Source organism: Papio anubis, chromosome X, assembly GCF_008728515.1.
Source record: "Papio anubis isolate 15944 chromosome X, Panubis1.0, whole genome shotgun sequence".
In the NCBI taxonomy this organism is placed as follows: domain Eukaryota; kingdom Metazoa; phylum Chordata; class Mammalia; order Primates; family Cercopithecidae; genus Papio; species Papio anubis.
In genome coordinates this window covers 38,216,609-38,239,265 of record NC_044996.1, presented here as the reverse complement: position 1 = coordinate 38,239,265, position 22,657 = coordinate 38,216,609, and the positions used below count along the sequence as shown (strand labels likewise).

Here is a 22,657-nt window from a genome sequence, read left to right as displayed (position 1 = left end):
TCAGGAGTTCGAAACCAGCCTGGCCAACATAGCAAAACCCTGTCTCTACTAAATATACAAAAATTAGCCAGATGTGGTGGCCCATGCCTATGTTCCCAGCTACTTGGGAGGCTGAGGCACAAGAATCCCTCGAGCCTGGGAGGTAGAAGCTGCAGTGAGCCAAGATCGTGCCACTTCACTGCAGCCTGGTGACAGAGCAAGACTCTGGGAAAAAAAAAAAAAGAAGAAGAAGAAGAAAAAGAAAAAAGAAAAGAAAAGGAAGGAAGGAAGGAATAGAGGAAAAGAACTCACCTTCAAAGGAAAATTGGAAACATGGCTCAGTAAATTACAGACACCATTATAAACTCAAGGCCACTAACGAATATAGCTTAAATCAGAATGAAAGGTAATAGGTAGTGTTGATACCTGACTTGTAGAGGAGGAAGAAAAAAGTAGGGGCAAAGAGAAAATATATTATTGAAAACGTAAAATGCTGAGGATGGCAGAGGGTTATAAAGTAAACCAATATGTTTTCATGATGACACATAGCCTTTAAAAATGGGTGAATCTAAAACATATTTATGATGCCCATTATTTTATCTAGCGGAAATTTTCAAAAGCAAAACCAGGAAACGATGAAGGCTATTGACACATCGAGAAAATATTTTGAGCAGTTTGTGGGTCTCCATTGTAAAGCTACAGTTGAATCATTTTTACAAGTGGGTATGAATAATTACAATTTTATATTTTGTCCTGTGGTAATTAAAAAGCAAATAGAGCCAAATTATCATTAAGTGTAACTAACAGAAAAGTAATATTGATAGATTTAGATGTTTAAAAATATAAGCCAACCCATGCATTCAGTATTTTATCCTCAAACAAGGTGTTCCAGCTTTAGTTGACACTCAGATAAAAAGCAAACTAGCTACTGGGCATGGTGGCTCACACCTGTAATTTCAGCACTTTGGGAGGCTGAGGCAGGAGGATTGCTTGAGCCCAGGAGTTCAGAACCAACCTGGGTAAGATATTAAGACCTTGTCTCTATTTTAAAAAGAATAAAAATAGAAAATAAATTTTAAAAAGCAAACTAGAATATATCTAGTAGGTGCTAGCAGAAGGGGAAAAAATCTCTAACCAGAGATTTGTGTAAAGATGAAGGGAAGGTTAATAAGTATCTTGAAACTGTAAGTGTTGTATAAAAGAAGGCTTATAGACCATTGGTAAATAGATGTAAAACTCAAGGAAACTTTTAAACGTGCCCAAAGTTCTTAAGTATATATTAAGATGGTACAAACTACAGATGAAGTAATAGTTAACCAAAAATACTAACATGCACAATTGCTTAATTAGTCTATTTGTGGAATGGTTTCATCATTCATTCAACTACCATAAGTTTAATGCAGACTGTTAGGTGCTAGGGCTACAAAGATGGATAAGATACTCCTACAGTCTAGTAGAACAGAAAGACACAAAAGTAATCTTGGTTCTCATGAAACCTAAAAATATTCATAAATGTAGAAAATAAATTTAGGCCGTGCGCGGTGGCTCATGCCAGTAATCCCAGCACTTTGGGGGGGCCGAGCGAGGCAGGTGGATCACCTGCGGTCAGGAGTTCGAGACCAGCCTGGCCAACATGGTGAAACCCCATCTCTACTAAAAATACAAAAATTAGGTGAGTGCAGTGGCAAGCGCAAGTAATCCCAGCTGTTTGGGAGGCTGAGCTGAGAGAATTGCTTGAACCCAGGTGGCAGAGGTTGCAGTGAGCCGAGATTGCGCCATTGCACTCCAGCCTGGGCGACAAGAGTGAGACTCTGTCTCAAAAAAAAAAAAAGAAAGAAAAAAAAAGAAAAAGAAAATGAATTTAAATACAGCCTTTTTTCTCAGCATAAAATAATTTCTAAATATAAGCCTTGTGTGAACAAAGACATTCACTTATAACCCAATATAATCAAATCTAAACTAAGAACAAATCTCATTTAAACATTGTTATTTCTTTGCAATAATTATTGCATACCAAAAAAGAGTCCACTATGAGTTAATGTTACTTAAATAGAACATTGCTCAGCCTACAAATGAAGGTCAGCAGACACCAGTGTCTTGGAATAAAATAGCCCTTTGGCAAGAAAATGAGCCACACCCCATTTAGTTTTTACAAAAATAAAATTCTTTCCAGCTTTACTAAATTGTAGATGTTGCGCACAGCAAGTACTTCTGCAGTAGTTGGTTCTGCAGCTGTGGAAATATTCATGTATGCAGAAGTCCCCAAAAACATCTATTCACCATTACTTGCACATGCAGCTCTTATACTTTCTGTAGTACAGTATTCTGTTAAGTTTTATTTGACTCGTGGATAATAGCAAGCAACTACAGGTACAGCCGACACCTTAATTTCGTGCCTTGAACTTCTGGCGACAGACTTTTTTTGTTTTGTTTTTTGAGATGGAGTCTCGCTCTGTTGCCCAAACTGGAGTGCAGTGACATGATTTCGGCTCACTGCAACCTCGGCGTCCCAGGTTCAAGCAATTCTCCCACCTCAGCCTCTTAAGTAGCTGGGATCACAGGTGCATACCACCATGCTTAGCTAATTTTTGTATTTTTTAGTAGAGGTGGGTTTTCGCCGTGTTGACCAGGTTGGTCTCGAACTCCTGGCCTCAAGCAATCCACCCACCTTGACCTCACAAAGTGTTGGTATTAGAGGCATGAGCCACCTTGCCTGGCCCATTGTCACAGAATTTAAATTGAGCAGGAATACGTAGGATTTCAAATCTGAGAGCTGTTTCATTTGGTGGAAGAGGATCAAAGCAATGTGCTATGACTGCTGTATATGGTTTTCTTCAAGAGCAGCAATAAATTTCTGCCATGTACCATGGGAAAGAGCTGTACTTTTAGGGAGAAAGGAAATAAGCTCTGAGAAAAAAACCCATTCTCCTAGTTCCTTTCACAGTTCACCTGGCACACAACGGGTCTTGATATTTATATTTGAAAGAGTGAAACATGCATGGCCATTAATGCTCCTTGCTGATAACGATTGAATTGGGAAAACCTAATCAGGAAATCAGTGATTTATGAATTACATTGCATAAAATACATAATGATGTGAGCCTATAAGAAGACTAAACAAATGGCTTTCTTAGGTTTTTTTTTCTTTAGGTTTTAGCTATTTTCAGTGAATGATTATGAGTGAATGTTATCGATAGAGTTTTCATTGTGAGAACTGCTAAACTGTAGAGTCAAAGAGGAAATTGGGACCTATTAATATTTTGACTTTTATGCCTGCTTTATTGAGATATAATGTCATACCATCTATTTTTTTTTTTTTTTTTTTGAGGCGGAGTCTGGCTCTCTTGCCTAGGCTGGAGTGCAGTGGCCGGATCTCAGCTCACTGCAAGCTCCACCTCCTGGGTTCACGCCATTCTCCTGCCTCAGCTTCCCGAGTACCTGGGACTACAGGCGCCCGCCACCTCGCCCAGCTAGTTTTTTGTATTTTTTAGTAGAGACGGGGTTTCACTGTGTTAGCCAGGATGGTCTCGATCTCCTGACCTTGTGATCCGCCCGTCTCGGCCTCCCAAAGTGCTGGGATTACAGGCTTGAGCCACCGTGCCCGGCCATACCATCTATTTTTATAGATTTTAGTATATTCACAGATACATGCAACCATCACTAATTTTCAAACATTTTCATCACCTCAGAAAGAAACCCCATACACTTTAGCTAACACCTTCCACAGCACTCTACTCCTGCAACCCTAAGCAACCACTAAACTATTTCCTGTCTCCATTGTGTTCCCTGTTCTGGATATTACATATAAATGGAGTCATATAATAGGTGGTATTTTGTGACTAGTTTCTTTCACTTAGCATAAGATTTTCAAGGTTCACACACCTTGTAGCAAGTATCAGTACTCTATTCCTTTTTATGGCTGGATAATATTTCATTGTATACCATATTTTGTTTATCCATTTGTCCATCGATAGGCATTTGGGGTTGTTTCTATATTATGGCTATCATAAATAATGGGACATGCAAACATTAAGTGTCTACCCATGAGTCAGCTAATGAGTTAGAGGTGGTGCTGACAAGATAACATTTCATTTATTACTACTGTGCTCTTAATATAAATCCTTGCTCTGATTGAGCAGTACTGATTTTTCCATCTAAGTTTAGCTATTTTTTTCTTGTTTCCTGATGCTTATTGGCTTATCATCGACTTGTTCTCAATAACATTTTCCTTAGGAGTATTTATACTGGAATAATAGAAAGCCTGTAAATGCTGTATAATTATCTTTTCTAAAACTTACTGTATAATAGACATTTAGCAAAAAAACAATAGACATTTTTGTTTAATCACATTTTTTGAACACTAAGGAGCAAAGGCAAACAGTATTAAGGAGTGCAGAAGTACATGATAAATGCTTTGAAATGCAATGGTTTCAATCAACCCAAAAGCATTATTGAGCACAGCTAATATATTTACTTTTAAATTTACTATTCAAGTATGAAATATATCCACATAGAACACAATTCAAAACTCATAAAGGGTCATAATGATAAGTAAATTAGCCTCTAACACTTGATATTTTTTAGAAGACATTAGTGTTTTACGTTTAGGGATTTTGACAGTAAGTTTGAGGGAGTCTTTATCTTTTGACCTTTTGGGGTGAATATGAGAATGAAGGAATGTAAAAAGATGATTAGAAGAATCACCAGGCCAGAAATGATGGCTCATGCCTATAATCCCAGCACTTTGGGAGGCCGAAGCAGGAGAATCGCTTGAGCTCAGGAGTTTGACACTAGCCTGGGCAACACAGCGAGACCTCATCTCTACTAAAAATAAAACAAAATTAGCCAGGCATGGTGGCATGCGCCTATAGTCACAGCTACTCGGAAGGCTGAGGTGGGAGGGTTGCTTGATCCCGTGATCGTGCCACTGTACTTCAGCGTGGGTGAGAGAGACCCTGTCTCAAAAAAATGAATAAAATAATTGCCTGCAATTTCAGATTATTCTTTTAAGCACCCTTGACCCCAGATTCACCAGGTCAAAACAGCTAATGACTCATAGAACTTTACTCCGTCATTATTTTCTGGATTCAACCCACAGAGAAATTTTTGGATCCAGTCTCCTTACTCTTATGGGCAGGCAGAACCTTGCAGATCCTTTAGGAAAGGCTAGACTTCGCTGAGAAAGGTGGGCTGGAGTTCAGTCAAAAAAAAAAAAGGTGCAACTTTCTGGAGTCCCATTTAGAACTTCTTACATATTTAGTAGGCCTTTGTTAATTATTAACAATGTGCCTGGCACACTAACATAAATAAAACAGTGTGCCATCGTTTGAAGAGCTGAGTCTAATCTACCTACTGATTTTTGCAAAGGAGGCAACTGAAGTCGGATTTTGGCTTGCCTTACCTTAGAGTGGTCCAGGACAATGGTGGAGGATCAGGTCGCCATCACTGGAGACCCAGATTGTAGTAATGGAACTGATCCATCATTCTTCTCACTATATATTTAAACTACACGTCCAGGGTCAACTTTGTTTAGTAGCAGTGCCTCTTCCCTGAATCAGTTTGTATCTACACTTAATTTCTTTCAGAGAGATTAACAAAATGACAAATGCTATCTCAATAAAGTTACCATGAACTCTCTGAAACCCATATCACCTATAACTAAAGCAACTTGCTTTGAGTCTGACAAGCTCTTCCTTAGCTAGTGGAAATGCATTAGCAATAGCTTTACAGTGGTAAGCTAATTTTCTAGGTCATCTTCAACCCAAAGTAGTCATATGCTGACAAAATTCCAGTCCTAAACACTGATTGTAAAGAGTTTCCTATATTGTATGTAATATATACAAAAGTTTTTGAAAATTCTAATTCCAGTATATTGAATATACACTGTAGGGTTTATCACTCCTGATTATTTTTTTAATTGAGACGGAATCTCACTCTGTTGCCCAGGCTGGAGAGTAGTTCCATGATCTTGGCTCACTGCAACCTCTGCCTCCCGGGCTCAAGCAGTTCTCATGCCTCAGCCCCCCGAGTAGCTGGGATTACAGGTGTGTGCCACCACGTCTGGATAATTTTTGTATTTTTTGTACAGATGGTGTTTTGACATGTTGGCCAGGCTGGTCTCAAACTCCTGACCTAAAGTGATCCTCCCGCCTCGGCCTCTAAAAGTGCTGGGATTACAGGAGTAAACCACCATGCCCGGCCCACTCCTGATTTCTTCTAAACTGGATTTTATCATTCTCAGAGTCAGTCTTTCCTCTCTGTATTACTCCTTGCCTAGAAAAAAATGTCTGTTTCATTAATCTGTTCATTCACTTATTCAGGTACTTACACTTATTCAGGTACTTACCGAACAGCTTTTATATGTCAGATAATATTCTAGGCACTGGGGATTATAGCTGTCAATGAAACAGAAAAAAAATCACCATCCGTATGAAGCTTACATCCTACTAGGGGAGAGACAGAAAATAAACAATGATTTTATATATTAGATGCTAATGTGTTATGGAGAAAAAGTAAGACTAATGGAATAGGAAGTGGGAAGAAGGGTATTGCCATTTCAAAATATGTGGTCACAGAAGGCATTACTGAGAGGGAGATATTTCAGGTAAGATATGAAGGAAATCAAGGAGTATCCATGTGAATATTTGGGAGAAGTGTCACTTGAACAAGTAAAAAATATTTCTAATAAAAGATACCTAAATCATCACACATTGATGTGTTTCAGCCCTGAAATTTTCCTTTATGACAGCTCCTTTTTATTTTGGTATTGAACAGAAAAAAATAACTTTCACTCAGATCAAACACTCTAGTGGAGTCATGCACTGACTATATATGCTAAGAATATTGTGTCAGAAGTTATGTCAAAAAAGTTTTGAAAAGATAAGGCCGGGCGCGGTGGTTCACACCTGTAATCCCAGCACTTTGGGAGGCTGAGGCGGGCGGATCATGAGATCAGGAAATCGAGACCATCCTGGCTAACATGGTGAAACCCCGTCTCTACTAAAAATACAAAAAATTAGCCGGGCTTGGTGGCAGGCACCTGTAGTCCCAGCTACTCAGGAGGCTGAGGCAGGAGAATGGCATGAATCTGGGAGGCAGAGCTTGCAGAGAGCAGAGATCGTGCCACTGCACCAAAAAAAAAAAAAAAAGATAAAGCGGGAATAATGTTTAAAGCAGGATATAGAATTAATACAAGTAAATGTTCTTTATTTTCCCTATTAATTTAATTATACTATATTCTGTGTTTAATTCTGAATTAGATTTTTTAATTAAACTTTTTATTTTGAGATAATTGTAGATTCACACCTACTTGTAAGAAATGGCACATAGAGATCCTGTGTGCCTTTACCCAGTTTGTTCCAGTGGTAAACTCTTAAAAAACCGTAGTACAATAGCAAAACCACAGTGTCGACACTGATACAGACAAGATGCAAATGAGTTTCATTACCAGTAGAATCCCTTTTATTGCCCTTTGATAACAACACACACCTCCTTCCTCCCCTGACCTCCATTTTTGACCCCAGGAAACCACTAATCTGTTCTCCATGTCTATAATTTTGTCATTTAAAAATACTATATAAATGGAGTGATATATAATATGTAGCCTTTGGAGATTAACTTTTCTCTGAGCATAATTTTCTAGAGATTCAACCTAAGTTGATGTTGTGTATGTCAATACCTCGTTCCTTTTCATTGTTGAATAGTACTCCATGGTGTGTATGTACCAAAGTTTATTTAACCATTCACCTATTGAAGGATATCTGGGCCATTTCCAGTTTTGTAGTTTTCGCAAGTATTTGTATACAGGTGTTAGTGTGAACTTCAGTTTTCATTTCTCTGGGATTAATGCCAGAAGAGTGCAATTGCTGAGTTGTATGAGAGTTGCATGTTTAATTTTATAAGAAATTGCCAAAGTGTTTGCCCAGAGTGACTGTACCATTTTGTGCTTCCACCAGCAATGTATGAGTGACCCAGTTTTTCCACATCCTTGACAGCCTTTGGTGGTGTCACTGTTTTTTATTTTAGCCATTCTGAGTGATAGCTCATTATAGTTTCATTTTCAGTTTCATAATAGCTAATGATGTTTAACATTTTTATGCACTTATTTTCCATCTGTTTACCCTCTTCAGTGAAATGTCTGTTCCTGTCTTTCACCTATTTTCTTTCATTTTTTGAGACAGGGTCTTGCTCTGTTGCCCAGGCTGGAGTGCAGTGGCACAATCACGGCTCACTGCAGCGTCAACATCCTAGACTCTACTCACCTTATTTTTCAGCAGTTTTAGATGTTCTAAGGCTTGTTCCTTTCTATGTTAATTTTTAGAAGAAGCTTGTCTATAACCACAAAAACTGTTCTAGGATTTTGAGAGGAATTGAATTAATGAATTAGACTTTTGAAATTGCATATGTAATGTTAATAAAGTTAAAAATGGTAATTCTGTTAAGGAAAACAATTTAGTTCCTTACAAAGTCTAACGCTAGTTCTTATTTTCTGAAGAAATGTGTATTTTTATGATTTTGAAATTATTGAATGAATATTAATTAGCAGTTTCTTTTTTTATTTTTTAAATTTTTTGTGTGGAGATAGGGTCCCACTAAGTTGCCCAGGCTGGTCTCAAACTCCTGATCTCAAGCAATCCTCCTGCCTCAGCCTCCCAAAGTCCTAGTATTGTAGGTGTGAACCACCATGCCCAGCCAGCAGTTTCCTTTCAGCCATAACATGAATGACTTTTTTAATGGACAAAATTGAAGTTTTTCAAAGTAATGACACATTTTGATTTAGGTATGTAACTGTCAAGTTCTAAATCACTAATAGGTTTTTGAATTTAAAAATTTTTGAAGGTTTACTTCTGGAATTTTTAAGACCAACCATTAGATTTATAAGGCTGTTAATAAGATTCCTAAACCTATTGTTTTGCCTTAAGGAAAGTATGGTTTACCTTTTCTATTATCCCAAACAAATTCATCTCCCCATAGAGCAAAATGGAATATGCTACTAAATAGTTGAAATTTAGGGTAATGGAGTTTGGGATATAATTCATGAATAGTAAGTCAAAAGTTTTTAAATGAAAACATTTGTGTATTCTCATGCTTTGGTCGTTGATTCTGCAAAATAAAATCTTAAATTACAAAAAGCATCTGATAAACTTCTTAATTTAAAAGAACACTCAGAAATTTACTTTCAGGTATTTAAAAAAAGAGGGAGGCTATCAAACGGATTAGGACTGAAGAAGAACTGAAGAGAAAATGTCACTTTGTTGGTTTTGGGTGAGGGAAAATTGAATGAGATCATGCTTTCTTTCTGTTTTGCTTTCTGAAGATAAAGCTTTTCCACTTTTCTGTCTGCTTACTGATTCAGGGTGGTAGGCGCAAAACACAACGTTCCAGTTATATTTTCCATCCTATTTATATTTAAATTGGCTCTTTATTGTTTAATAAAGTGTATAACTGTTGGTCTATAACATTATGAATGTGGGATTGAGTGTTTAGACTTAGCAGGAAATCGAAAATCAGAGTCCAAATGTACTACCCTAAGTACAGTAGCAGAATTACTTTTTTTTTTTTTTTTTCTTGAGACAGAGTCTCACTGTGTGGCCCAGGCTGGAGTGCAGTGGCGCGATCTCGGCTCACTGCAAGCTCCGCCTCCCGGGTTCACGCCATTCTCCTGCCTCAGCCTCCTGGGTAGCTAGGACTACAGGCGCCCGCCACCACGCCCAGCTAATTTTTTTTTTTTTTTTTTTTTTTTTTTTTTTTTGTATTTTTAGTAGAGACAGGGTTTCACCGTGTTAGCCAGGATGATCTCGATCTCCTGACCTTGTGATCCACCCACCTCGGCCTCGCAAAGTGCTGGGATTACAGGCGTGAACCACTGCGCCCGGCCAGAACTACTTCTATAATGAAAAATTCCCTAAGTTATAGCATCTGGCTCATAGCATTATCATTACAGTGAAGTTTACCATCACTCATATTAGTGATGTGTTACTTCCCACTTACTCCTAACCCTGCTTAGGTAATGCAAAACTATAATTTAGACAGTGTGATTTAAAGAAGATGCAATATAATGGTACTCATTGTAAACACATATCCAGATTTGTTTCTTCACATCTAATTTATCTGTATTTTAAAATTTATTTTGTCTAGTGAAAGACTTTTAAAAACTCATTCTCTCCAGCAGTGAATTCTCAGCTAGTGAGCCAGGACAGTTTGCCTCATCAAAAGAACTCTGCTAATTGCTTTAGCCAATTTCTGAGGTAATAATCTGGGAGAGGGAAGAGGTTGGTTACTCATGTATAGGTGACTTTTTGCTAACAGTATGATTTTTAGGAAGTGAAGACCACAAAAGCTTTTGACTTGTGGCAGAATTCATTATGATGAGACTTTAGCTGTACCAGGTAACAGATTGCCAAATAAAACACCAAACAAGCAAGATTGGTCAGTTACAATCCAGTCTGTAGTAATCTGAGCCAGCATAGTGTTGTGTTTATGGATTCGATTTCCTCCTCAAAGTCATACAATTGAGGCATCTCAGTAGAAATAAAATAAACAAAGTTTGTAGTGAAGCTCCCATACATTGGAATGGTAAGGGCATATCACTATTAATACTTTATGAGACCATGGTATTTTTGCAGCCAATCTTAAGGATAAATCTACATTGTGTTCAGGATTCTGTGTTGGGCCAGACTTAACAATGACCATTATGTGTAGAAAATAGCAACCATTGTTGCTGAATTAAACTCTCTCTGGAGATTTAAACTTTTTTTTGAAAATTAAGCTAATGGGCCAAGCGCAGTGGCTCACGCCTGAATCCCAACACTTTAGGAGGCCGACGCGGGCGGATCACTTGAGGGCAGGAGTTTGAGATCAGCCTGTCCAACATGGCGAAAGCCAGTCTCTACTAAAAACACAAAAAGATTAGCCGAGTGTGGTGGTATGCACCTGTGGTCCCAGGTATTCAGGAGGCCGAGGTGATAGGATCACCTGAGCCTGGGGGAGGTTGAGGCTGCAGTAAGCTGTGATTGCACCACGGCACTCAGCCTGGGTGACAGAGGGAGACTCTGTCTCAAAAAAAAAAAAAAAAAAAAAAAAGAAAGAAAGAAAGAAAGAAAAAAAGCGAATAAAACCTTGATGGCAACATAGCCAAAGAAATTAATCAGAGAATAGTGGTGGTCAGAAAGTATAGTGGAATAGATGAATTACACCTGGCAAAGGAACTCTAACTTATATTATGTAAAGCTCAGGACAGTCTACTTGTCTGAAAAAGAAATACCAAAAGTATACACATGCAAAAATTTGGATTTTTCAACTGAACTATTTGTGAAAGTTTCCCTCCCACCCCAAATTCAAAAGAAGTATAAAGCAGGCCATTCATGGCAAACTCCCAATGAAATGGAATTAATTTGTATTGTGTTTTGAAAGTATATATATATGTGCTTGCAGGAATTACATGGAAGAATTATACTGACATAGAGTGGCTCTCAAAGTGAACAATGGAATCTTAAGGTCGTTTTATTAAACAGCAAGTCAACAATTTTTCTCCATGAATGTGACTCCACGATAACAGTGGAAGTCAGAAAATATTTCACACGCAAATATATCAGAAATTCTTCATGGATGTATTTAACACTTTGAAGTGATGGCAACATCTGGTAACAAGTAGAAGCCAGCGTCTTAAAAGCTATGGCTTCATGTTACTACTTCATCTGAATTAGTCATTTAAAGGGGATTTTATATGTCTTCCTAAAAACTGACAAGGTTAATCTTTAGACTAGGGCAGGCTGGCAGGAAATGCTAAAGCGGTTCTTTCTTTTGAAGGTTTTGTTATTCCTTGTGAGGTCAAAAAGTAGTTGTTTAAAGTTTGGAAAGCTAAAGCAGTGATGTTTTGACTCTTGACAGTGAGATATTTTTCTTTCTTTTTGCGGGAGGGTGTGTGTGGCAAGTTTGAGGAAAAACTTGATACATTGAGAGTTCTTTATACTTTCCACTCCACTTCTTTTCTCTCAAATGAATTTATTTTCTAAAGGTGCAGAATTTAGAAATTCGTTTCAATTGCCAAATCTGAGCATGGATTTGGTGCTGTTAGAAAATGTAACCCACCATGTATTCGGCCAGATTAGCTTTCAGGAATGACCGTATCTTATACAGTTAGCCAATGGAACAAGAGTAGATACCTTTTATCCTTATTTATCTGCTTTGCATTAAAAAGACAAATGCTGAAAGTTTATTCTTGACTATGAAATAAACCACTATAATATATGACACTGAGTTAATTCCTTTAGGATGCAATGTCTTCCACATACATCCATTTAATAAATATTTGTTGAGTGCCTACTGTATGCCAGGCACTGTTCTATAAGCTGAAAATAGATTGCTGGACAAAACAGACAAAAAAATCACTGCCCTCGTAGAGCTTATTACATATTAAAATGGTAGAACAATTTAAAATTATTTAATGCTATCATTAAATATCATTCAACTTTTAAAGATCTTCACTGAATGAGTTTTGAGAACTTTTGCACATACTATCTACAGCTTGAATACGAAAAAAAATGACATTTTGTTTGGAATCTAGGTCAAGAAGCTAGAAGCTGATAAGTAAAGTAAATATTTTATTCTGCAATGATCATTTTCAGTTTTCATTTATCAGTGTTATACTTAGGCCTCTTGAGGAATGTTACTAGTTTAACTTGTGGATTTCTTCTTGAGGGTGGGCTTAATTTGCATTGGGGGAGGTGGTGAAAGGACCTAGTAGCCCTGGAAATTAATGTAAAATCATGGCATTTGTAAAACTATCTTCTGTCATTTGAAAAATTATAGAATACTTAAATGTATTTAATGCTCCTTGTGGAAAATGAATATTGCTCAGTTATTTTTGCCTATGTGAGTAGTACAAGAGCTGACTCAAAGGAGATGACATGATGGTTCCTGTCCTGAAGTGAAATAAGATGATGGGTTGTGGTGGAAAAATGATGTGGTCATGCCCATATTTGCTCACATCTCTTGTTCATTTCCTTATATAGAGGGAAACTAGGGAAAGTCTCATTTCTTATTTTTTGTTTCCTTTTTTTATTTTCTTTCATACACCATTTCCCTTTCTTTTTTTCTTAAAATTGCATTATAGTGACTTCCAGTTCAATTGGCTCAAGTTGTACTTTGTAATAACATAAATATTCCTTAGAAAGGTCATAGTGGAAGCATTATACCCATTTTAGGGAATTGATTATATATATAGACACAGCCACTCTGAGTCCCTTGAAGATATGAAAAGCATGTTGCAGAAATCCTCATATTTCCTGATGCCAACTAGTATAGTGCCTTTTACAGAATAGATGCTTAATCAGCGTTTATCTATGGAATAAATATGAGCCAGGAAATTTAATTTTGCTCTCCAAAATCCCAAGTCCTTTATATAAGCAGGAAGAAATTTAAAAAAATTTTTTTTGTTTGTTGGTTGATTTGTTTTTTTTTTGCGATGGAGTCTTGCACTGTGGCCTGGGCTGGAGTGTGATGGCGCAATCTCAGCTCACTGCAAGCTCCGCCTCCCGGGTTCAAGAGATTCTCCTGCCTCAGCCGCCCAAGTAGCTGGGATTACAGGCGCCTGCCACCACGCCCAGCTAATTTTTTTTTTTGTATTTTTGGTAGAGACGGAGTTTCACCTTGTTGGCCAGGCTGGTCTCAAACTCCTGACCTCACGATTTGCCCTCCTCAGCCACCCAAAGTGCTGGGATTACAGGCGTGAGCCACCGCACCCTGCCAAGAAAAATCTAATTTGCTGTGTATGAGTAGGATGTTAACTCATCTTGTAACATATATTTCCTTTCTTAATCTTTTAAAAAATTTATTAAAATTTTCTAAACAGGCTGGGCGCTGTGGCTCACGCCTGTAATGCCAGCACTTTGGGAGGCCGAGGCGTTCGAGACTAGCCTGGTCAACATAGTGAAACCCCGTCTCTACTAAAAATACCAAAAAAAAAAAAAAAAAAAGAGTTAGCCAGGTGTGGTGGCAGGCGCCTGTAATCCCAGCTACTTGGGAGGCTGAGGCAGGAGAATTGCTTGAACCCGGGAATGGGAGGTTGCAGTAAGCCAAGATTGCACCACTGCACTCCAGCCTGGGGGACAGAGTGAGACTCCATTTCCAAAAAAAAAAAAGTTTCTAAACAACACTGTACATGTTATGTTATGATTGTCATGATAAGGTCATGCCTTTTAGACATGAACCTGATTGAGCAAAATGTGCTTTGAAGTAGATAAGCTGTAGATTTTTGTCTCACCTGAATTGATATTAAAGAGGTGTTTTTTCTTTTAACAGTTCAAAAGTACAGAACTCAGGTTAAAACCTAGATATGTAATTTTGTTAATTTTATTTTCAGTTTGAAAATTCTTGTTAAAACCTGCATACTTTATAGGTTTGCTGTCTCTAAAATTAGATGGCTCCTTCATAAATATTACTGAATAAAGCATCAGTTTTCAAAAAGTGTGGCGCATGGGCCCATGGGAGTTAAAATTACTTTCATGATAAAACTAAATTGTTATTTGCTTTTTCACTGTGTTAACATTTGCACTGATGATGCAAAAGCAGTAGTGGGTAAAGCTGTTGAATCAAGATAGTGGCCCCACACTGTAGTAATAGCCATTGTGTTCCTCAGCACCATACCATCACCTTTAGAAAAAAATCTTATACGTTTCATTTACAAATGTACTTGATGAAGCAGGAAAAAATAATTTTATTAAATCTCAATTCTCAGGTATGCATCTTTTTTAATACTGTGTGTGATGAGATGAGACGTACCCATAAAGTATTTCTGCTGCATATGGATATATGATGATTGTCTTGAGGGGAAGTACTTGTGCAGCTGTTTGAGTTGTGAGCTAAACTAGCTGCCTTTTAAGAAATAGAAAACCAGGCTGGGTGTGGTGGCTCACACCTGTAATCCTAGCCTTTTGGGAGGCCGAGGCGGGCGGATCAGAGGTCAGGAGATAGAGGCCATCCTGGCTAACACGGTGAAACCCCGTCTCCACTAAAAATACAAAAAATTAGCCCGGCGTGGTGGCAGGCGCCTGTAGTCCCAGCTACCCAGGAGGCTGAGGCAGGAGAATGGAGTAAACCCGGGAGGCGGAGCTTGCAGTGAGCCGAGAGCGCACCACTGCACTCCAGCCTGGGCGACAGAGCAAGACTCCATCTCAAAAAAAAAAAAAAAAGGACAACCATTTTTACTTTGAAAGATTAAATTAACTGATTATTCAAACCCAAGTATCTAACAGATACTTTATTTTTTAAAAAAATGAACCAAGTGTGCCTATCACTGCAAGGGAAACAACTGAGAGTATTTGTTGCCAATGCTAAAATTAGAACTTTCAAGCAAAATTCAAAATTTTGAGAACTTGCATTAGTCACCATTTTATCCGATCAATACTTAGGCTTTTCTAATGAAATCGACAGTATAATTAATGAAAATGATTTGTTAGTTTGTATAATGAAGTGTGTCAGCATTTGGAAGACCCGCATAACTTAATGAAACAATATTTTTCCAAATGACTAATGCATGATGTTACAAAATCAAGCATGGGTAAAAGGCCCATTCTAAGTGCAAGACAGACCAATAGATTTTGAAAAAATCATTGATATTGTATCAGACTCTACATTGCAACCAACCTTTGAGAAACTACCACTTCTCGAGTTTTGGTGTAGTATTGAAGAATATCTGTAAGTATCTAGAAAGCCTCTTAAAATATTTCTTTTTTTTTTTTACAACAGTTTATCTGTAGGAGGCCAGATGTTCTTCATACACTGGAACCAAAACTGGCATTGCAAAAGATTGAATGCAGAAGCAGATATGAAAACCCAGCTTTCTTGTACTAGGTTAAATATTAAAGTGATTTGTAGCAATGTAAACAATGCCACTCTTCTCACTACACTTTTTTTGAAAATATAGTTATTTTTCATTAAAAAGCTTATGTTAACATGTAGTGGGCTTATTCTTATTTTTAAACAAATAAATATCTTAAAAGTTTCGTAGTTGCAATTTTTGATGTGACAGATACACTGATAGATCTAACCCATGTGTCACCAAGCTCTTTGGGATCCTCAGATCCTGAGGCCAAAAAGTTTAGGAACTGCTGAGTTGGGTTTTTGGTTGTTGTTGTTTACCCCCTTATCCCTTTGCCCCAGCCCTCCACTTTTCTCCTATTCTCCTCTCCTTTCTTTTCTTTCTTAAGTGAGAGAGAGACCCTCAGTATAGAAAATTGTAGAGCATGTGAGTTATTCCTTTGTATGTTTTTATTAGCTATGAACTGAACATGTATGACGTTTAAATTCATTCCTTTCCCCATGTGTAGTTCGATGTATTTTGACCTTTTCTTTATTTATTTTAAAATTTTGATTACTTAGTTACACAAATAAAGAGCTAGTAAATACTATCAGGGAGACAGCCCTTGGAATATTGAATTTTATATTTTCTTTTGCGACAGTCTTGCTCTGTCGCCCAGGCTGGAGTGCAATGGCAAGATCACAGCTCACCTACAGGGCTCAAGCTATCCTCCTACCTCAGCCTGCCAAGTAGCTGGGACTACAGGTGACAGCCACCAATACAAAAAAAAAATAATTTTTTTGTATTATTTTTGTAAAGACAGGGTTTTGCCATGTTGCCCAGGCTGCTCTCGAACTCCTGGGCTAAAGTGATCCACCCACCTCTGCCTCCCAAGGTGCTGGGATTACAAGCACAAGCCACCATGTCTGGCCAGAATATTGAAATTAAGATATATTCTAACTTATTTTTCCCAAAATATGAAAAAAAAGTTACATAAATGACTTGATTATTAAAACTGACACATCCATGCAACAAGTTTATATACCTAATGCTGTGCCTGGTATGAATTTCCTAAACTTTCCAATATTGTCCCAAAATTATAGTAGTAGTTTCTTGAATGTAAACTTGTTGCCTGTTTTATATGTTAGATCCCTTTGCTTCTATGCTTCACTCACTATGTTTGTTTGTTCGCTTTGTTTTTATAAGTCATGAAGATGGAAAAAAAACTGTTTCATGAAAGGAAAATAGATGAGTGTTGTTGAGGTGTGTCATTAAGCACAGGGGGAGAGGCCTCCAATGTACGTGTCACACACGGAAAGTATACCTAGTACTGGGTGTGGTGGAGAGCAGGACGTCTGCATGAAAGTTTTAAGAGACTTTAAAAATACTATGCCTGGCTGTTGTGTTACAGCTACATATTCCACTGATACTTATGTGAAACTCCTATAACTTTTTGGGGTGTGCCTCTTTTCTCCACCCTGGGGTGGGAGTGTGTCCACAAGTCCATGTGTGAGAACTCTTAACTTTCTGTTTGTTTTTTGAGATAGAGTCTCATTCTGTGGCCCAGGCTGGAGTGCAGTGGTGCAATCTCTGCTCACTGCAATCTCTGCCTCTGGGGTTCAAGCTGTTCTCCTGCCTCAGCCTCTCGAGTAGCTGGGACTACAAGCACACGACACCACATCTGGCTTTTTTGTATTTTTGGTAGAGACGGGGTTTCACCATGTTGGCCAGGCTGGTCTCAAACTCCTGACCTCAGGTGATCCGCCCATCTCAGCCTCCCAAAGTGCTGGGATTACAGGCCTGAGCCACCGTACCCGGCCCGGCCTGAACTCTTAATGCCCGGCCTGAACTCTTAATGCCCAGCCTGAACTCTTAACTTTATGGTTTCTGTTTGTAACATCTGGAGAGAATGAGAGTGAGAATTTGGTTTCCATCGGCTTTCCTTAGCATTCATTTTGATGAATTTGGGATGCAATTTAAAAGCTGTTTTCATTCTGCGGCCTGTTGATGGGAATGTAGAATTTATTACAGAACCCTTGCCACCATTTTGCATTCCCAAACCAGTATTCATTACCCATAGTAAAAACCGAGATCCTGTTCACATAAGTGCACATACACAGACACGCTCCCTACCGCCCCCTTCACGCACACACCCACACACACCTCAGATGGTGAGTGAGATAGAAGTTTACAAAATGGGTCACATGCTAAAACTTGTTAAATTAGTGATGTGGTAGAACTGTCTTTTAGCCTGGGTGCGATTGTTCACACCTGTAATCCCAGCACTTTGGGAGGCCAAGATGGGTGGATCACCTGAGGTCAGGAGTTCTGGACCAGCGTGGCCAACATGGTGAAACCCGTCTCTACTAAAAATGCAAAAGTTGGCTGGGCATGGTGGCAGGTGCCTGTAATCCCAGGTACTCCGGAGACTGAGACAGGAGAATAGCTAGAACCCAGGAGGCGGCGGTTGCAGTGAGCTGAGATCGTACCACTGCACTCCAACCCGGGTGACAGAGCGAGACTCCATCTCAAAAAAAAAAAAAAGAAAAGAAAAGAAACAAAAAACTGGCCGGGCAATCCCAGCACTTTGGGAGACTGAGGCAGGCAGATCACGAGGTGAGGAGATCGAGACCATTCTGGTTAACACGGTGAAACCCCGTCTCTACTAAAAATACAAAAAAATTAGCCGGGCGTGGTGGTGGGCACCTGTAGTCCCAGCTACTCGGGAGGCTGAGGCAGGAGAATGACGTGAACCCAGGAGGCGGAGCTTGCAGTGAGCCGCGATCCCGCCACTAAGACTCCGTTTCAAAAAAAAAAAAAAAACCAAAACTGTCTCTATGTCCTACACCTAGCATTTACTAAGTAGAAGATGTGCCCTTTTGAAGGGCATATCGACTCCTAGAACTTTAACTACAATGTTTTGCAGTAGAAATAGATGCTATTATATTAAGGTGAAGTGACTTTAGAATTAGTAACTCGGTGTTGACAGATCACGCTGATCGAAGATTAGCCTTGGAGTTTGGAAAGCTGGAGAGCATAAATATTCCAGATGACCAGGAAAGGAAAAGTCAGAGAAACAGTTTTTAAGTAGCACTGTTATAATGACCTGTAAAACTTGAAACGAGAGAAAGCTGTTTTCTAAAATGAAGAATTACATATTTAAAACATTAGTTTCCTCAATGATACTGCTACATATCTGAAAAGGGTGGTTACGTAGCATTTGGGACAGACCCATCTCAGTGGTTTGAGGCAACAGGTGTGGCTGAAGAAAAGGTAAGGCTGGGGAAAAGGCAACATTTCTGGTCTAAACTGATACTGTCTTCTTACTTGAGGCAGTTGCCTGTGCCCCGGTTTTCTCTGTCTGAAAAATGAATGATAACACATACTCTTCAAAGTAGCTCAAAATGCTTGGTAGTTACCTACTATTCCCTGATAGGACACAGGCAGATAGTTCTATGCTTAGAAATGGAGAATTTGATACTCAGAAAAGTTGAAGAAGCTTCATTCACATAGTGAGTCAGCAACAAGGACAGATGGAAAAACATGTCCTCTGACTCCTGCCATTATATTCCTTCTCTTCTGCATTGTGTTGCCTTTTGATATTTCATGAAGATTTTGTGATTGGTGAAATAAATTAAAGCACTTCCATGAAGGACACAAAATGTGACCCAGTGTCTGCTGATGGTGGTTAGTGATGAAGACAGGGGAACACTGTCTGCCTCATAATGGGGACGATCCAGTGAGGGCTCCTTTTCACAGGTGACCACACTGTGAGTCACCTCCTTATGCTGAGAGTTCAGTATGCTATTATAAAATACTTTATTGTATATTATTTATGAAGGACTAGAGTATCTATTGTCTTTCTTTCATTCTCATGAGGTAGAATAGAGCCGCAGATGGCATTATGCATGCTTTATCCGAGACAGATGATAATAATATCTGCCACTTACTGTGTACCTTGCTGGACTCAAACACTCTTACATATTTATATCTTCCCATTAGGTCATCATGTGGACCTTGTGAAATATGTGGAATAGCTTCATTGTTATAGATATGAACCCGGGGCTCAGAGAAGCTAAGTAATTTGTTCAGGGTCACACAGACTTACAGGTCTGTCAGACTCCTAAGACCCTGATGCTTTCATTGTGCTGCATTTCCTTTCAAATTATTAACTTGCCCTATGTCAGTACAGAAATGGCCTCCTCAGCCTAGCCCAGTGCTCCAACTGATTGTTCTCTCTCATAAAAGACACTCACAACTAACCAGTTGCTTAATTTAGCAACTCACTGATTAGATTGCTAGACCAGTTAAAGGCAAATTTCAATAATGAGAGCAGTTATCACATATCTAGTACTTACCATGCGCCAGACTCTGATCTAAATTTATGACACATATTAAATCATTTAAGCCTTACAACCATGTATAAAATAGTGAACTGTGATATGATGGAGTTGCTCTTATCTTCATCCCGGGATGAGAAAATAGAGGCAGAAGAGTTTTAAGCAATTTGCATGGTTGATAAAGTGTGGAGCCAGGATTTGAACCCAATCTGGCTCTAGACCTCTTTACTACGGCTCTCAGTTAGAAAAGTGTTCAGTTCAGCAAGTGTTGATTTAGTTCCCGTGTGCTACGCCAGCAGAAAATATAGTTCCTGCACAGAAGAGCTTACATTTTTGACATAAATCAAAATGTATATACTTGAAATAAATGCTACACCACCTTAGCATATGGGGTGTAAATGTTGTATATGGATGAAAATGAATAATAGAGACTGTAAGTGAGTGGCCTGAGAGTTAATTTGCCTTCGCAAGTAATGTTCTTGACTATGGACGAGTGACTTGGGCACTGGGGAGAAGCTGTTCCATGTGTTCTAAAATAAGCAGGTTACTTGGCTACTGTTCAAACTCTAAATAGGTATATGGGTTGTAGCTATTTGACCTGAACTAACTTTAAATTCCCCTGAGTCCTTGTATGATTTTGGAAAAAAAAGAAGAAGAAGAAGAAAGAAAACTTTTCTCTTTAAATGCTGCGTTTAAGTTAGAATTTATTAAATTCTCGGCAAAATACTGCCAGGCTGACAGGAAGGGGATTCGTAAGTATTGTATCATTCTTTTGTCAGGGTGTTCTCTTTTTCTAGCAGGAAGTGTTGTGACTTGCTCTCTAAAGTTGCAATTGTAAGAAGAATGTTGGGTTTCCAGATTGCTTTTCTGGGCGTGGGAGAAGGTTCTGTCTATCAGTGCTGCGAGAAAGGAAAGAACCAAGTTTGCTCTCAGCGGGTAACTATTTTAATACTATTTTGACAGGCTCTAACTTTCAGATTACTAAATCTAAATTTAAATACTAAATGATTAAGCAGAAATTTACTTTAAAAAGCTTGAAATTCCTGTTGTTTATTTGTGTAGTTAAGCATTTGGAGTCACTTTAAAAAATATTATTTACTCAACTAGAATAAAATTTTTGTTAAGAGAAAATTTTGAAGTTTAGATTCTAACCTGTTCTGTGTGTATTCTGTATTTGTCTTTATTTAGAGATTGTTTAGGGAGTTTATATTTTTTAAAAATGGGTTTTGAAGTCCTAATTATATAGCTGTATTTATCAAGTTAAGTATCTAAAACACTAAATAATAGAAATTATTGTCTATATTTGTGGTGGGGAGGAATTTCAAATGCCTTTGATCCCAGTTAAATGGTTTTTCAAAATTACGTAAAATGGAGATTGAGTTGGCTGTCATGACAGAACATGTCATGATTAAATTAGTATTCTACTCTTCCTAAGTGGGTTAAATCAAACAGTTGTCTTAATGTTTATAATTTGCAAAATAATAAAAATCACTGGTGATTAAATTTTGATGGTATTGGTACTTGGTAGCAATAGTGATTTCTGGTGCTCGGATACATCAGGGTTTTCCATCAAATGGTTGTCATATAAGTTTAATTTCCCCATATTTCCAGCAAAGGGAAGTATAGCTAGTTATATAGTCAATCCTCACTCTGAGTTGAATCACCTCTTGGACTGGTTGTACTTAGTATACGCATATGAAGTAAAAAGTGAAGTATGAAACAAAACAAACCAGTTTTTTCAATTAACAAGTGCTGTATTTGCTAACATATAAGCAAGGTATATAACACTGTAGGAGGCATTTTCAGTGACTTGCCGATAGCTTTCTGCGTAGTGTATATAGTGATTTGAGTTGTAGGTCACAATATTTTATGGCATTTTTATTTTAAATTGAAAGGAAGCATGATAACTAGTCTGATCTTGCCTAGTGTCTCTCTCTCTCTCCCTCTCTCTCTCTCTCTCTCTCTGTCTTTCACACACGCACACACCCCACACACATATCCCTGAAAGTTGCCCTTGGCTTCACTCCAACATATGTTAATTTTCATAAGAAAGGAAACTGGAAATACTTCTTAGGCATGAACATTAATGAATTTCATTAGCAGCAGATTTATTTTACCATAAATTATTCAGATTTTTGGGGTAGATGTAAAAGTTTACTTAGGAGGTATGGAAGACATTAGACCTTTTAAAAGAAAAGTGGGCTATTTCAATCTAAGAAGTTAGTTAATGTACCTTAGCTTTCTGAAGCTAGGGGAGGGAGAGCTGTTTTTTTGTTGTGCCTTTGGGTTTGAAATAGTATTCTTCATCCCAGGAAAAGGGGCTTTTAGACCATAATTAAGACTTGCATTAAATAGCTGCAAAATTCTTGCCTGAGAAACATTTAAATGATGTCTTTAATCTGACCAAATTGAATTGAATATTTCTATTATTAGAAAAAGCTATGTATTAATTTATTTTTAAATAGCCATTGCTTTCAGATCTTATCTTTGTTTATTAAGCATAAAAAAAGGAAAGGAAACTTTTACCTAAAATGGAGGT

General features: G+C 38.2%; 1 protein-coding gene across 6 annotated transcripts in view; it reads left to right on the top strand.

Moving 5' to 3' along the window:
* PLS3 (plastin 3) overlaps window positions 1-22,657 on the top strand; it is an 87,031-nt gene that overhangs the window by 10,215 nt on the left and 54,159 nt on the right. Inside the window, exon 1 of one of the 6 annotated variants that reach the window (XM_009198168.4) lies at window positions 20,779-20,870. The exons of 4 other annotated variants lie outside the window; for them this stretch is intronic. The gene's annotated coding sequence lies outside the window, so the exon portion shown is untranslated. Of the gene's footprint in view, window positions 1-20,778; window positions 20,871-20,954; window positions 21,055-22,657 lie in introns of those variants that run through there. One more of the 6 variants, XM_009198167.3, reaches the window with a different exon arrangement.